This window comes from Salmo salar, chromosome 08, assembly GCF_965601325.2.
Source record: "Salmo salar chromosome 08, fSalSal1, whole genome shotgun sequence".
Taxonomy (NCBI): Eukaryota; Metazoa; Chordata; class Actinopteri; order Salmoniformes; family Salmonidae; genus Salmo; species Salmo salar.
This window is the reverse complement of record NC_138298.1, coordinates 27,501,149-27,517,887: the sequence shown is the minus strand read 5'-3', so window position 1 is coordinate 27,517,887 and position 16,739 is coordinate 27,501,149.

The window sequence follows — 16,739 nt, the reverse complement described above, 5'->3', positions numbered from 1 at the left end:
ACCATAGGCGGAAATCCCAGGGGGGACGGGGGACACACGAGCCCCGCCATCCTGGAAAAAATATGATTTGTCCCCCCCAATATATCACTGTAAACATAACTATGTAATATCAATAATATTAGTAATACTCAATGAAAACACTTGTGCTGATTATAGACACTTAATAGCGTGTTTTTAAGTTTCAAAAGATTGTGACCCCCCGCCCTTTGCCTCACAATGGTTTGATCCACTGCCTCCCACCCCCCAGCTGTGGCACATGATGCAGGTACTGTGCATGTGTGGCTGACCGCCAGTAAGTAGTTCAAACAAAAGACATGTTAGACATTTTTTTACTTCTACCACTCAATACAAGAAAACACATTTATAACCGTCTCCAGTCTTTATTTTCGATGCATTAAATTACAGATCGTTCTCTGTTATCTAGTGGTTGGCTGATGATTGCTAGCTAGCTACAGTAACATCAACCAGTGTTTGCAGCTATTTGAATTTGAGTCAATGTGAGAAGCTAGCAATGCAATGTAGGAACACTACATTGCTAGCTGCAATGTAGGAACACTTAGCTGGCAAGGTAACAGAGGGTTCGTGTCTACCTTCTGAAAGGCACTCAATGCACATAACTAACGTGAGGTTGATCCAGTCAATCTCACCATAGCGATTTTGTTTTATGTTGGCAGGGTTCACACACACACACAATAGCTGAATTTGCAGAGCTAGCGTGCAAACTAAAGCAAACATTAGCTAGCAAGCTAGCTAGTACCTATTCCATTTATGTGGCGTCGTCATAGATGGAATCTTTGCAATCGTCAGTTTATTCCAAGATCAGCATGCAGCTGTAGTGCTTCGAAGTCCCTGTGATAAGGTTAGCGATAAACTGAACTCCAAACTGAACAGAACTACACTTTCTTCTACCATTGTCTTAAATATCTTTAATGGTCTCGTTGCAAAACACTAAATTGTTGCTAGGGGACTTTGAAGCACCTGTGTGCCGATCTTGGAGTAAACTGACGATAGCAAAGATTATAGCAAACACCACAGAAACGGTATTGGTGCTCGCTAGCTCTGCAAATTCAGCTATTGTTGGAAGCCACCCAATATAAAACATAAACAATATGAAAATTACAAAAGGTTGCAGCATACGTTGTGTACATGGTGAACTCATAGAGCTGTCAACCCTTGTCACTGCAATCCGTGTCACATTTGCTAGCTGACTAGCTAGCTACCTTTTAGATCGAAGCCCATATAGAAGATAATAGATGATAGAAGCCCATATAGAAGATAATAGATGATAGAAGCCCATATAGAAGATAATAGATAATAGAAGCCCATCTAGAATGATAGAAGATGATAGAAGCCCATATAGAAGATAATAGATAATAGAAGCCCATATAGAAGATGATAGATGATAGAAGCCCATCTCATACTGTAAATAACCTGCACACTGTGTGTGTGTGTGTGTGTGTGTGTGTGTGTGTGTGTGTGTGTGTGTGTGTGTGTGTGTGTGTGTGTGTGTGTGTGTGTGTGTGTGTGTGTGTGTGTGTGTGTGTGTGTGTGTGTGTGTATGTAGCCAGCCAGGTAGAAAAATGACAGAAAAAAGATTGACATCAAGAGTATTTTCAGTAAACCAAAATGCAAAGTAAGAACCCCCTTCTAGCCTAATATCTCAAAGACTTGTTGATAAAATGTTCATAAGAAAGAAGTGAAATGATAATGGAAATGTTTCATAATGATGTCATTAGGCAGAGCAGGCAACAGATGGCACACAGACAGCAGAGCTGGGGACAGATGGGCAGGGACAGACTGGCAGAGACTGAGAGGCAGGGACAGACTGGCAGAGACATGGAGTCTCAGGTAAGTTTGTTGAGTTTTTTTTGGCAACATTATGAAAGGTTCTCTCTTTTTTAGACTTGTAAAATTGGGACATAATTGGAAAATGCCATGGATACCCCCACTCTCAACATAAACTGGTGACTGAACTAAAGGCAATGATATTGCTGTTGTGATTAATTGTGTAGTTTTGGGTACCAGTAGTTAGGAGTATGGTAAACACCTTATTTATTTTCTAGGAGACAGACTGTGAGTCAGTGAGGGTGGTGAAAGTGAAAGAGCCACGGAGAGAGACTTCAGAGATCAGTGTCACAGCCACGCAGGACCAGGTGTCAACCTTGTTGCCAGCAGCACCAGTATAAGGGACAGTAGCAGAGCATTGTCCAGTTACCTCAGTGATGGTACAAAACCATATCAGCCACACCCACAATTTATAGAACCGCAAACTCTTGCCAACAGAGTGTTGAGGTTTCAAGAGAGATGGTTTCGCGATTTCCCCTAGCTACATTATAATCCATCAATAAAAGGAGTGTTGTGTTTTCACTGTAGCCAAGGGTTTTCAAGCCAGCCATATGTTGGCCGAAGAGTGGATGTTGCCTTCATTAGTGCAGGATTTAAGAACTGGTGGAAAAGCCATTGTGAAATTCACAGCACATCAAAACTGCCAAACCAACCGCCACTTTATAACTGTAACAGCACACCAGCTAAATCCAATCAGTGCCCAGTTATCCAGCACGTGGGGTAAACAGCAGAAATGACGAAAGCTACCTTGCACTGTATGAGAAAGCAACAACAGTGATTGACTCCATTGAATCCATTGAGACACACTCAAGATGATTTGCTGGCAAAGCAGTGGATCACTATAGGGCTGAATTTTTTTTAGTGTTGGACGGTGTAGAGGTTCAGTTTGGCGATCGTTTTGACCAGGACAGTCTAAACATCCTGCAAAAGTTGGAAAGAGTGCTTCTCACGAGGGAGTTGGATGTGTCTCTAAATTAGTACCCTGAGCTGAACATAGATTCTCTTTCGGTGCAGATCCCTCTCTTTTGCAACAAATACCGCTGTAGCAGCAGTGGAGAGGCAGCAGAGGTCCTCAGGAAGCTTCCAGTGGAGGTGCAGGGGGTTGGTTGACCAAATTGAGGTCCTGATCAGAATTCTGTTTGTGGTGCCAGTGTCTTCATGTGAGGCTGAGATGAGTTTCAGTGCACTCCGCAGGTTAAAGACTTGGCTACGGGCCAGCATGGACCAAGAGAAACTGAACGGCGTAGTTGTCTGTAATGTACATAAAGACAGGCTGGATAGTCTCGAGGGAAAATATCTGCCAGCAATTTGTTGGATCCTTTGAAACCTACCAACATATGTTTGTTTCTTCTGTTCAGTAGTGTGTATAGCAGTGGTTCTCAACTTTTTTGGGGTACTGGTACCCCTGCATATTTTGAGGCAAGGTGGGCAAGGTTTTCAATGGTCCTCAGGGACCCCCACCACTTCTATATTATATGTAAAGTTACTGGAATCCTTGTGGTCCTGAATACGTTCATTACACTTTTTTATTTCACGGACCCTTTGCAATTACACCAGGGACCCCTAGGGGTCCACGGACCCCTGTTTGAGAACCCCTGCTGTATAGTATGATATTTGTGCTTTTGTTTAGTAGTTTTCACTTTCTAGTACATGACAGTACACTTAATAATTATTTATTTTATGTTATTTTATTTTACTTTACTTGTCCATAGCTGCTGTTTGAAGAGTTGAGGCACTGACTGAACAATAAATAAGTATTTTTGAGGATATTTTGGTTGATTTATTTGAGTTTTTCATTGAAGTAGTTGTTTTGCTTTTACAACTGTACTTATTTTTTGCTTTTTGTTCTTGTAAAGCTATTGTAGTAGACTCAGGCCAGTGGCACATATTTAATGACTATATAAATGTATCAGAGAAAAAAAAATGTAAATTCAATACAGAGACCAACTTTGTGATGGTACTCAATAGAGATTATTTTAGATGAGATCACACTATGTTCATTCTATTTACGAAAAATCCACCCATACACAGAGTACAGTACCATTGCCACCTACTGGTCTTTCTTGGTATTGCATGTTGTAAATACCAATACCTGCATACATACTGGACTGATGAGGAACACTGCTATAACTATTATTAGTAGTTGTATTATAATGATTTAAAAGTTGGGACAACCCTTCAGTTAACTACTATGCCATCAATTATCCAGTTGTAGTAATTATGGTTCCTCAATATACATTTAACATATTACATTTAACATATTACAACATAATTGTCCCCTCCAAAGTTGATATCAGCTTTTCGCCCCTGCATTAGACCTACATAGAAAGAAAGACCAAGGCATTGTTAAAGATGCAAAAGGTCATCTATGCTGAGCCAGATATGAACAAGAAGGTCAAGTTTGACAGAGGTGAGATGGAGGAGAGGATTGTGGATATCTACGTCAGTGCAGACACCCTGAGAGACGGTGAGACCAGCACCAAGAGAGAAGAGACAGCAGACACTGCTCCTAATAATGGACCAGGAGACCAGCACTCAGGTAAAGCACACACTCACAAAAAATAACAGTGTATTGTATGTTTCCACATAACCTGATAGCTCAGGGAAGAGACCCTTCCTAGCTGCTGAAGTGTTTCTGGGGCTGCTGTGTGTTCTACTGGCTAGGATCATAGGCCTGTCTGTCTACTGTGAGTGTGTGTCCAAGTTCATTGCTTATCACCTAATTGTAAGAAGTACAGGTTACTCGGCCTGTTTACCTGGTGTTTAGCTAGTAACCTTATGTTTATATTTTGTAGATAACAGAGCCATCAAAGATTCTGAGGATAAAAGGAACCTCTTGTCACAGTTTTTCCCTTTATAAGACCAACACAACTACAGAGAGAGACCAGCTACAGACCAGATACAACAACCTGACTACAGAGAGAGACCAGCTACAGACCAGATACAACAACCTGAATACAGAGAGAGACCAGCTACAGACCAGATACAACAACCTGACTAAAGAGAGAGACCAGCTACAGACCAGATACAACAACCTGACTGAAGAGAAAGGCCATATTCAGGTAAAGCTTTTTGAGATATAAACTCTAATAAATTAGAAGTAAAATCAACAATAACTATATATCAATGGGTTTTGTGAGTATATAGATACTGGCTAAGTTTCTCAATGTGTTCACATTTGCTGTTCAACAGAGCAGCATTGTCAGGAGGGATGGAGATACTTTGACTCCAGTTTGTACTTCCTCTCTACTGAGAAGAAAACCTGGGAGAAGAGCAGACAGGACTGTCTGGAGAGAGGAGCAGACCTGGTGATCATAAACAGCAGAGATGAACAGGTGAGAGAGAGAGAGAGAGAGAGAGAGAGAGAGAGGTGGAGCAAGTATACTTTTAATCAGTACACTAATATGTGTGCAGTATTTTATAAATATATCAATTGTGACATAATCTTTATCTTTCTCGACAACAGACATTTCTCTTCAACCTCCACCTGAGAGCATGGATTGGTCTGACTGACTCTGTTACTGAGGGGACCTGGAAGTGGGTGGATGGCACATCACTGACCACAGGGTGAGAGATTTGACCATTTTACCAGGTGATATGGAGATAAAAAACAACAAAGATATTTTGCTTCCAATCATGTTCATAAAAATGTATGTTTCAACTCATGAATGTCATTCAATGAGAACTATAGATGTATTATGGAAACCAGGTAATATTTACATATGAAAATGTAAACTAAATGTGTTGATGGCCCATTCTTGATAATGGTATGATAATCTTACAGAGTGGTTCTTTAAAACTGTAAAAACATAGGACTACGTGTAAAATTGAAGATGATGTTTTTACCACAGTGTCTGACTGTCTGGTTCTCTGTGTTGTTTAGGTACTGGAGGGGAGGACAGTGTCGTGTCTTTGGCTATGCCGGATTAAGTGATATGACATGCTAACCTATAAAATTCTTTCTCTGTAATTAATATTACCTGATTAAGCTAATCATGTAAATGTAATTAACTAGAAAGTCGGGGCATCACGGAAGAACGTTTATAGAGCCGTTATCTTCCAAATAAACTCTTAAAATACTTAGTAATATTTTACATCGATAGCAGTCAATATTAACCCTTATCTTATTTTCAGTCTCATAATGAAAGTTGTAAATTCTTGGCTATCTTCACGAACCCTGGCTAACAAGTTGAATCAGCAATACAAAATTGGGTTTAATTATTTATTTACTAAATACCTAAACTAATCACACAGAATTACATATACACAGAATACAAATGATGTCATACAGAAAACGTCCTGGTGGACGGAACCTGTATGATGGCTGGTTACACAAAGGAAAGGGGGGTTGGGCTTGAATGAAAGAGCGGGAAGACTTAGGAACGAAGAAACAGCAGCTATGCTATCGTAAATACATTATCTTATGCATTACTAAATTACCGCCCATTTTGAAAAGGAAAACGCAATAAATATTTACTCTGAGCTGCGCTTCGGTATATTGGTCGTAGATGCTGGCCGGGTTGGCCAACAGATCTTCCTGTCCTCGGAAGAATGTCAATGGTGGTAAAGTGGATACGTGGTGGTATCTTCGTCTGGTTGTTAGACTGGATCCGTCGTCCGTCCTTTCCTAGCCCACGTCTACAGCGGCCGCTGCTAACTCAACGGCTAGGAAGTATCACTTCTGTAGTGAATAAGCTCAAAGTTCATACCATTTGCCACCAAAGCTCACGCCGAGGTTGGCTTAGTTCTGTACTTGACATGTGTGTCCTTCTAACGTAGAGGCTGCAGACCTCACGTACTGGAACATGTGGTTATCTTTTCGTCAAAGGCTTATATAGTGGAGAGGGGGAAGGATGTTTCATCATTTATAACCCCTGTCTCTTCACAGGGGTGGGCCACTGATCAAGCAGGGCACTTTCCTTATGAAAACCCAATTCTCTCATTTGGAAGCTAAAATTGCATTTAATCTCCTAACAAACAATTTCAATATCAAACATTTCAATTGCATAACAATTCCATGTGACTCTGATAACTAGAGGGTGTATACTTTCCCAGGTACAGTTTATGTCGTCCTGTCATCAGTCATAATGTCTCAGATGACAACCGAACTGACATCCATACTCATTACGTTCCAAAGCATATTTCCAACTGGTTTTATTACCAAAATATGGTTCCTTTCCCCATTTGTTTGATGTTCCCAGACTCTCTATATTTAACAGGACAGCAGTCCTTCAGGACAGCAGTCCTTCAGTAGGGTCAGAAAGAGAGGGGAAGGGAGAAAGGTATTTATGGGGGGGTCATAAACCTTACCCACAGGCCAACTTCATGACAGTAGCCTGATGATAGTGGGCAGGAAGACTGTGTTGAGATATACTATGGAGAAGGTGACCCTGTAAAGACATGGAATGAAGACAAATGTTGCACAAATCATAACTGGATCTGTGAGAAAGCGGTGTAACAATAACCCACAGTAACAATGTCTCTCTCGCTTTCTTTCTTTTGTAGTTTTTATGTTGATGGTTGGATACAGTACTGAAGGGTTAAGTGATGATTACACCTAGTTGTTAAATTGAGAGATGAACACACCAAAGAGGTGAAATAGTAGTATTACAGACTTGCCTAAGGCTCTTTTTTAATGCACCCTTACTCAATTCCTCCTCACATCCTCTCTCTTCGCCTCCTTCTCAAAACACATTGGAGAATACAATCCTAGGGGATTGACCTTGGACCTTCTCCTCTAATAGGGTTGAAAGGAGGAGAGGAGATAGGAGAAGTGAGGAATCTATGAAAGGTTAATTGAGATAGAGCCTTAGTGTCAGAGAGAGACATAGAGGAGGAAGAAGAATATTAAGTGAATGAGGAAGAGACAAAAAATAAGATGAATAATTGTTGTGTTTAGATTTAAAGGAGAGTATGTAGACATACTGTACTCTGTAAAATGCTTCTTCATTATTTGTATTAGAAACATGTCATATGGGACCAATTATTAAGCTATGCTTATCACTTTAATATTAAGAATAACAAAGTCACAGATTAATAAATAAAGGAACAAAGTTCTTTAACCAGGTCTACCAGCTTCCTGATTGAATGTGATTGGATACTTAAAACAGTGTGACCTGGACACACACAGAGGGCATAACAGTACTGAGAGGAAACACACACACAAAAAAAACTATGCTAGTGAAAGGTGAGAATGACTCACAACCTTCACTGTACAAGAGACAAAGTGTAGGTGACCAATGGCAACACCAAGCACAATGCAACAGTGGATCTGCCTGCTACAAATCCACACACTCATGCATGGTGTCTATCTGCTGTTGTGTCTCTTCCTGGAGGTTGCTATCTGCTCAAACCACTGGTTAAGGTGTGAAGTCCTCCCTACATCTATAACACTGTACGTTCTCAGACACAACAGACTGTTAAACTAAAGCAGCTGTTTAACAGGATATACAACATAATATACTGTCTGTTGTACTGTGTGCAGATCCATAAAGTACCACAGTATATTTTAAGGGGAAATTAGAATGAGCCTTTATATGAAGCAGTCTGAGGAGATTTATGCTAATGTTGACAGGAAGAGCTGTGAACAGGATACTGTGAACAGGAGCATAAATAAACTACCTGAATCTCAGAACACTGGTAAGTACACCGTAGTCATAGAGAGACAAACATGGAAGTTTGAACCAATGTTTATTATCCCTCCACAAGCCACACAAACTATTAACCTTAAGATAATGAGGTTGGTCGATGTCCAATGCCACAAACACAAGTCTTCCAAACTCAACTGATGAAAATAATAAACTGGAACAAACAGATTACTCATATTTTAAAAACAGAATAAGACTTACTTCACAAGGGAAAGGTTTTGAAACAGTCATTAAAATGATTTATTTGTGGAAATTGATACCTGAAATGCTACATACTATGTGTCCCAGGTTAAATGTTCTGAAATGTTGGAGGCTCCTAAGGTGGGATGTATACTAACTGCTGAATGTTATTTCAATGTTCATATAGTCCTATTAAACTGGCCACTGTCTACTTCCTGTTGCTGTGAAAACCTGTATGGTTTAACAACCACATGCATGTCCCCTTCAACAGGAAGAGAGATGTGGGTGAGAAACCAGCACTTTAAAAGTGCAGCTATTTACATTTTTTCATTAAAAGATGATACAGAAGAGAATCTTTATACTTGGGATCACTCATTATGTGGTGAATTCTATCTTCCACTTAAGTCATATTTTAACATAATGATACTGGGAGACTAAGTGACATTTGACTAAAGCTGAAGTTAGGGTTCACCCCTATATCAATCACTATATTGTCCATGTTTGATTGTGTATCATTGATGATGCTATGTAGAGTACCTGTGTCCACGGAATCTGAGAGCTCAGGGAAGAGACCCTTCCTAGTTGCTGCAGTGTGTCTGGGGCTGCTGTGTGTTCTACTGGCTGGGATCATAGGCCTGTCTGTCTACTGTGAGCAACTCAACTTTATGTTAGACTAAACCTCACATAGACTGTGTCATTTCAGTATGTGATTTCTCTGGAGCAGTGTATGTTATTGGTTAGGGACGCTGTGTTTGGTTATTATTCCTCTCTACCAGTGGTGGTCGGTGCCGTTTAAGATGAGGGAGGACGATTTAATTTTTCATGAACATGGCCTTTTTCTTTTGCAGAATACTGGATGACTGTCATTCATATTCCATTCACCCAGTTCAATGTAACAGCGATAGGTTTGGGCTTTTACATGATACTCAAAATGCCCCTTTACCCATCATGATGTTGCTACGACCTAGCCTATGAATGAAAATGTACAACGTAGGCTCACGCAGGTCGAGAGAACATTTTGAGGTGACCTCTTATCTATCTAGCTTATCTAGGGTGTAATTATTAGTCCAACAGTTCTATTGGACAAATTCAGGTATGTTTCTCCCCATTTCTTCCATTTGCTTCCGTTTAAGAAAAATGTTTCAACAGAATTGGCGGAATGAATACACCCCTGATCACTTGTAAACACAGTTCACTTTCATAGCAGCCACTTTGTATTCCTTCTCACAACTATGCGCTCTCCTCCTCTTACCGTTTCCCTTCGCTTGTGGACTTCAATGCACATCACATCAGCTGTATGTGACCAGCCGAAAAAACCTTTCCAAGCCAAACCATATCATAACCGCTACAAACAGCCTACATCGTTGTCACCATATTAGCTAAAGTAACGTCATAGTCAACATCAGTGGTGATTTTGCAATGTAAATCTTGGTGGGGAAAAATCTAATGCAAACTCCAGCGAATCCAATACGAAACACTATACAACACTAAACAATACATTAACTATAATGGTGACAAATGGTGCCCACAGACTGTTAGGGCCTACATAAAGCTGTCCCAACAGCAGAGTCCCAACAGCAGTCCCAACACCTTACCACTGTTACACCTGGCTATCAGCAGAGCCTTGTTTGGCAGTGAAACAGTTCATTTCGCTGGTTGCCCCACCACCACAGAAAGCTCTGAGATAGGCTGAAACAGCTGCAGTTTTGAGCTGTCTTACTCAAGCAACCATATACAGCTTTATTAACTCATTGATTACTTTTTTTACATTGTTTGCAAGCTGATATGCAACACGAATGAATGCCAAAATAACATGAACAAAATAGGCCAATAATAAATGACGGATCACCACTGCAACAGAGGTAGTTTTGTATTGTTCAGCTTCAGGACTTTGTTTGCAGACTGTCTGATGAGATCTACTTATACCTGATCAGAGATCTGACTTCACAAGCAGACATGACTACAAACCATGTTGCCACACTGAAGCACCACATATGTGCACAAAGTCATACAGACCTTCATGTCTGCACATCAGTGGAGGCTGGTGGGAGGAGCTATAGGAGGACAGGCTCATTGTAATGGTTGGAATGGAATTCATGGAATGGAGGCAAACATATGGTTTCCTTATGTTTGATGTGTTTGATACCGTTCCATAAATTCCATTCCAGCCATTACAATGAACCCGTCCTCCTATAACCAGCCTCTTCTGCTGCACATGCACACACGCACGCACACACACACACACATGCATGCACGCATGCACATACTCACGCATGCATGATAATGTACACAGCTCTACCTTGGTTCACCACAGGCCCATTTTCAACTCAATGTGATGCTGCTGAGAAAGAGTTAACTCTCCCCCGTTCTGACTTTCTGATGCTCCCCTCGACTTAGAGTCAACCACTACACCGGTTGGTCAGTTGTCATGGTCACAGTCTCTCAGGTTGTGTGACTGGTAGTGACGTCACTGGATGAGTTCTAGCTATTTCTCAGTAACAGGTTTTATTTAAAAATATTGTGGCAGAATCAAGTATCATAATTTCAGTAGAATAACATTGTCCATTAAAATATTTTGTAAAAATATCACATTAGGTACATATGGAATGATACCAGTCATCAGGGGGACTTCACTCATATCCTCTGACTGCTGTTTAGCTCTTTCCTAGCCTCAGTCCAAGATCTGTTTGTGCTGTCTTGATAATTCCTATATTGTTGTCACACCAAACAATGACAGCACAAACATATTTGGGACTCAGGCTAGCCGTTTCCAACTAACAGGTATATTTTTCTGATGTTTTCGAGCTCAGAACCCACACTAAAGTTTGAGGCCCTCTTGATGGTGTGACACAGTCATCATCCGACTGAGTTTGATGCAAACCACAACCACATCTCAAACAACCTGACAAAGATAAATGTCATTCAGACACCCAGATGTAATATGCAGGTGTCATCATTACTGTATAAGATATTCATTATCATTTCCATCTCTTTGAGATATTCTGTTTTATAGTGGTGTCAAAGCAACAGTTAGTGTCAAAATAACCTGTGGATAGACTGTAGATGCTAGACTGTAGATGCTATGACAGTTAACCTGTGGATAGACTGTAGATGCTATGACAGTTAACCTGTGGATAGACAGTAGATGCTATGACAGTTAACCTGTGGATAGACAGTAGATGTTATGACAGTTAACCTGTGGATAGACTGTAGATGCTATGACCATTAACCTGTGGATAGACAGTAGATGTTATGACAGTTAACCTGTGGATAGACCGTAGATGATATGACAGTTAACCTGTGGATAGACCGTAGATGTTACAACAGTTAACCTGTGAATAGACAGTAGATGTTATGACAGTTCAATGCCACCATATGACCTCTGTTGTCTCTGCTAGTCAACAAGATGGCTGCTGAAAGCTTCGTTCATAACCAAGTCCAACTTCCTCTCTCCTCCAACCCCACTCATGACAATGGCCACGTTCCAGGCTGGCTACATTGTTGTTGCCTGCCAGATCTCACAACGCCTGGATTGGTGTTTAACACATCAAATCAAATATTATTTTTCACATGCGTTGCCATACCAGGCAGTTTTGCAACCAGTCAGGATGTTCTCGATGGTGCAGCTGTAGAACTTTTTGAGGATCTGAGGACCCATTCCAAATCTTTTCAGTTTCCTGGGGGGGAATAGGTTTTGTTGTGCCCTCTTCACGACTGTCTTGGTGTACTTGGACCATGATAATTTGTTGGTGATGTGGACACCAAGGAACATGAAGCTCTCATTTTGCTCCACTACAGCCCCGTCGATGAGAATGGGGGTGTGCTCGGTCTTCTTTTTCCTGTCATCCACAATCATCTCCTTTGTCTTGATCACGTTGAGGAAGAGATTGTTGTCCTGGAACCACACGGCCAGGTCTCTGACCTCCTCCCTATTGGCTGTCTCATCGTTGTCGGTGATCAGGCCTACCACCGTTGTGTCATCAGCAAACGTACAACTTCTTTGGGATAGGGGGCAGTATTTTCACATCCGGATAAAAAACGTACCCGATTTAATCTGGTTACTACTCCTGCCCAGTAACTAGAATATGCATATAATTATTGGCTTTGGATAGAAAACACCCTAAAGTTTCTAAAACTGTTTGAATGGTGTCTGTGAGTATAACAGAACTCCTATGGCAGGCAAAAACCTGAGAAGATTTCATGCAGGAAGTGGCCTGTCTGACAAGGTGTTGTTGTTCTTGCTTCTGTTTATTGAAGAGTCAGGATCTTAGCTGTAACGTGACACTTCCTACGGCTCCAATAGGCTCTCAGAGCCCGGGAAAAACCTGAACGATGACGAGGCAGCCTCAGGCTGAAACACATAATCGCCTTTGCCAAGTGGTCTATCAGAGGACAATGGAATTAGGCGCGTGCCCGATTCGACCCCGTGCAGTATTTTCTTTCGGCTGTTTACCTAATTGCAGATTCCCGGTCGGAATATTATCGCTTTTTTACGAGAAAAATGGCATAAAAATTGATTTTAAACAGCGGTTGACATGCTTCGAAGTACGGTAAGGAAATATTTCGAAATCTTTTGTCACGAAATGCGCCGTGCGTGCGACCGTTATTTACCATTGGGATAGTGTCTGGAACGCACGAATAAAACGTCGCTGATGGAACATAACTATGGATTATTTTGGACCAAACCTACATTTGTTATTGAAGTAGAAGTCCTGGGAGTGCATTCTGACGAAGAACAGGAAAGGTAATCAAACTTTTCTAATAGTAAATCTGATTTTGGTGAGTGCTAAACTGGGTGGGTGTCTAAATAGCTAGCCCTGTGATGCCGGGATATCTACTTAGAATATTGCAAAATGTGCTTTCACCGAAAAGCTATTTTAAAATCGGACATATCGAGTGCATAGAGTAGTAATGTATCTATAATTCTTAAAATAATTGTTATGCTTTTTGTGAACATTTATCGTGAGTAATTTAGTAAATTGTTAGTAAATTCGCCGGAAGTTTGCGGGGGTATGCTAGTTCTGAACGTCACATGCTAATGTAAAAAGCTGGTTTTTGATATAAATATGAACTTGATTGAACAAAACATGCATGTATTGTATAACATAATGTCCTAGGTGTATCATCTGATGAAGATCATCAAAGGTTAGTGCTGCATTTAGCTGTCTTCTGGGTTTTTGTGACATTATATGCTAGCTTGAAAAATGGGTGTCTGATTATTTCTGGCTGGGTACTCTGCTGACATAATCTAATGTTTTGCTTTCGTTGTAAAGCCTTTTTGAAATCGGACAGTGTGGTTAGATTAACGAGAGTCTTGTCTTTAAATAGCTGTAAAATAGTCATATGTTTGAGAAATTGAAGTAATAGCATTTCAAAGGTATTTGAAAATCGCGCCACAGGATTCAACTGGCTGTTACGTAGGTGGGACGAATTCGTCCCGCCGGTCCTAGACAGGTTAATGATGGTGTTGGAGTCGTGCCTGGCCATTCAGTCATGAGTGAATAGTGAGTATAGGAGGGGACTGAGCACGCACCCCTGAGGGGACCTCGTGTTGAGGATCAGCATGGCGGATGTGTTGTTACCTACCCTTACCACCTGTGGGTGGCCCGTCAGGATGTCCAAGATCCAGTTGCAGAGGGAGGTGTTTAGTCCCATGATCCTTAACTTAGTGATGAGATTTGATGGCACTACAGTGTTGAACGCCGAGCTGAAGTCTATGAATAGCATTCTCACATAGTGTTCCTTTTGTCCAGGTGGGAAAGGGCAGTGTGGAGTGCTATAGAGTTTGCATCATCTGTGGATCTGTTGGGGTGGTGGGTCTAGGGTTTCTGGGATAATGGTGTTGATGTGAGCCATGACTAGCCTTTCAAAGCCCTTCATGGCTACAGACGTGAGTGCTACAGGTCTGTAGTAATTTAGGCAGGTTACCTTAGTGTTCCTGGGCACAGGGACTATGGTGCTGCTTGAAACGTGTTGGTATTACAGACACACTTAAAACAATAAAGGAGAGCCACACACTCTAGGAGCTCAGATGCAAAAATGTTTTTATGTCCAACGTTTTGAAAGACAAACTGTCTTCATCAGGGTATTACAGACTCAGACAGAGAGAGATGGAAAATGTCAGTGAAGATACTTGCCAGTTGGTCAGCGCATGCTCGGAGTACACGTCCTGGTAATCCGTCTGGCCCCCCTGCCTTGTGAATGTTGATCTGTTGAAAGGTCTTACTCACATCGGCTACGGAGAGAGTGATCACACATTCATCCAGAACAGCTGATGCTCTCGTGCATGTTTCAGTGTTACTTGCCTCGAAGCGAGCATAGAAGTAATTTAGCTTGTCTGGTAAGCTCGTGTCACTGGTCAGCCCGCAGCTGTGCTTCCCTTTGTAGTCAGTAATAGTTTGCAAGCCCTGCCACATCCGACGAGCGTCGGAGCCTGTGTAGTACGATTCAATCTTAGTGCTGTATTGATGCTTTGCCTGTTTGGTGGTTTGTTGGAGGGCATAGAGGGATTTATTTTAAGCTTCCAGCTACGAAGAATATAAATAAAAACTCCTGGTTTAATTGGTGTGGCGAGCAAAACCTTGAGACTTCCTTAGATATAGTGCACTAGCTGTTGTTTACAAATATACATAGACCGCCACCCCTTGTCTTACCAGAGGCTGCTGTTCTATCCTGCTGATACAGTGTAAAACCCGCCAGCTGCATGTTATTCATGTCGTCTTTCAGCCACGACTCTGTGAAACAAATGATATTACAGTATTTAATGTTCCGTTGGTAGAATATATGCGTGTTTGTACAGTAGTTTGTCTATTTTATTGTCCAAAATATTCACCATTATGTGTCTGATTCCCTCCATCAGTATTGTGTTTATATTCACCATTATATTACTGATTCCCTGCATCAATATTGTGTTTATATTCACCATTATCTTACTGATTCCCTCCACCCCATCAATATTGTGTTTATATTCTCCGTCCCTAATGCGGGATCAACATCCAGCGTAAAATTATTTCGCCATATTCATAACCGAACAATAGAAAAATTTCATTTTTTTTTTTTCAAATATAGGACTATTTTATATTGTTTTATAGATACACCTCTCCTGAATCGAACCACGTTGTCCGATTTCAAAAAGGCTTTACAGCAAAAGCAAAACATTAGATAATGTTAGAGGAGTATATCGTCAAAGTATTCACATAGCCATTTTCCGACCAACCACATGCATCACAAATAACAGCTAAATGCAGCACTAACCTTTGACAATCTTCATCAGATGACACTCCTAGGACATCATGTTACACAATACATGCATTCTTTTGTTCGATAAAGTTCATATTTATATATAAAAACAGCATTTTACATCGGCGCGTGACGTTGAGAAACTATTTTCCCTCAAATGCATCCGGTGGATCAGCGCTACAATTTACTAAATTACTATTCGAAAACATTTTTAAAATGTAATATTGTCAGTCAAAGAATTCTAGATGAAAATCTTGTGAAAGCACCTGCATTGCCAGATTTAAAAATAACTTTACTGGGAAAGCACACTTTGCAATAAAAGGGGATGCTATACTCAGAGAAATAGGCTAGCAATACTGGTCTGCGCCATCTTGGAACTATCGAATATCAAATCTACTCTTGTATATTATTGTAAATAATCCCTTACCTTTGATTATCTTCATCAGAAGGCACTTCCAGGAATCCCAGGTCCCCAACAAATGTAGTTTTCTTCGAAAAAGTTCATAATTTATGTCCCAATAGCTTTTTCTTGTTAGCGCGTTCCGAAGGCACCTCAAAATGTTCCGTCGTGCGCGGGACTTCTCCTAACGAAAGCCCCAAAAAATAATATTTAAGTTCGTTCAAACATGTCAAACGTTGTATAACATAAATCTTTAGGGCCTTTTTCAACCAGAGCTTCAATAATATTCCATGGGGACGGTTGCATTGTCTTTCAAAATGTTTCGAAAGGGGAGGGTAGCCAGGGGCGCCCGCGTCATAATGGTGATGGCTCTCCCCATGTGACCAAGATCAACAGCCTCTCTTTCAGTCAGTTTTCACAGTAGAAGA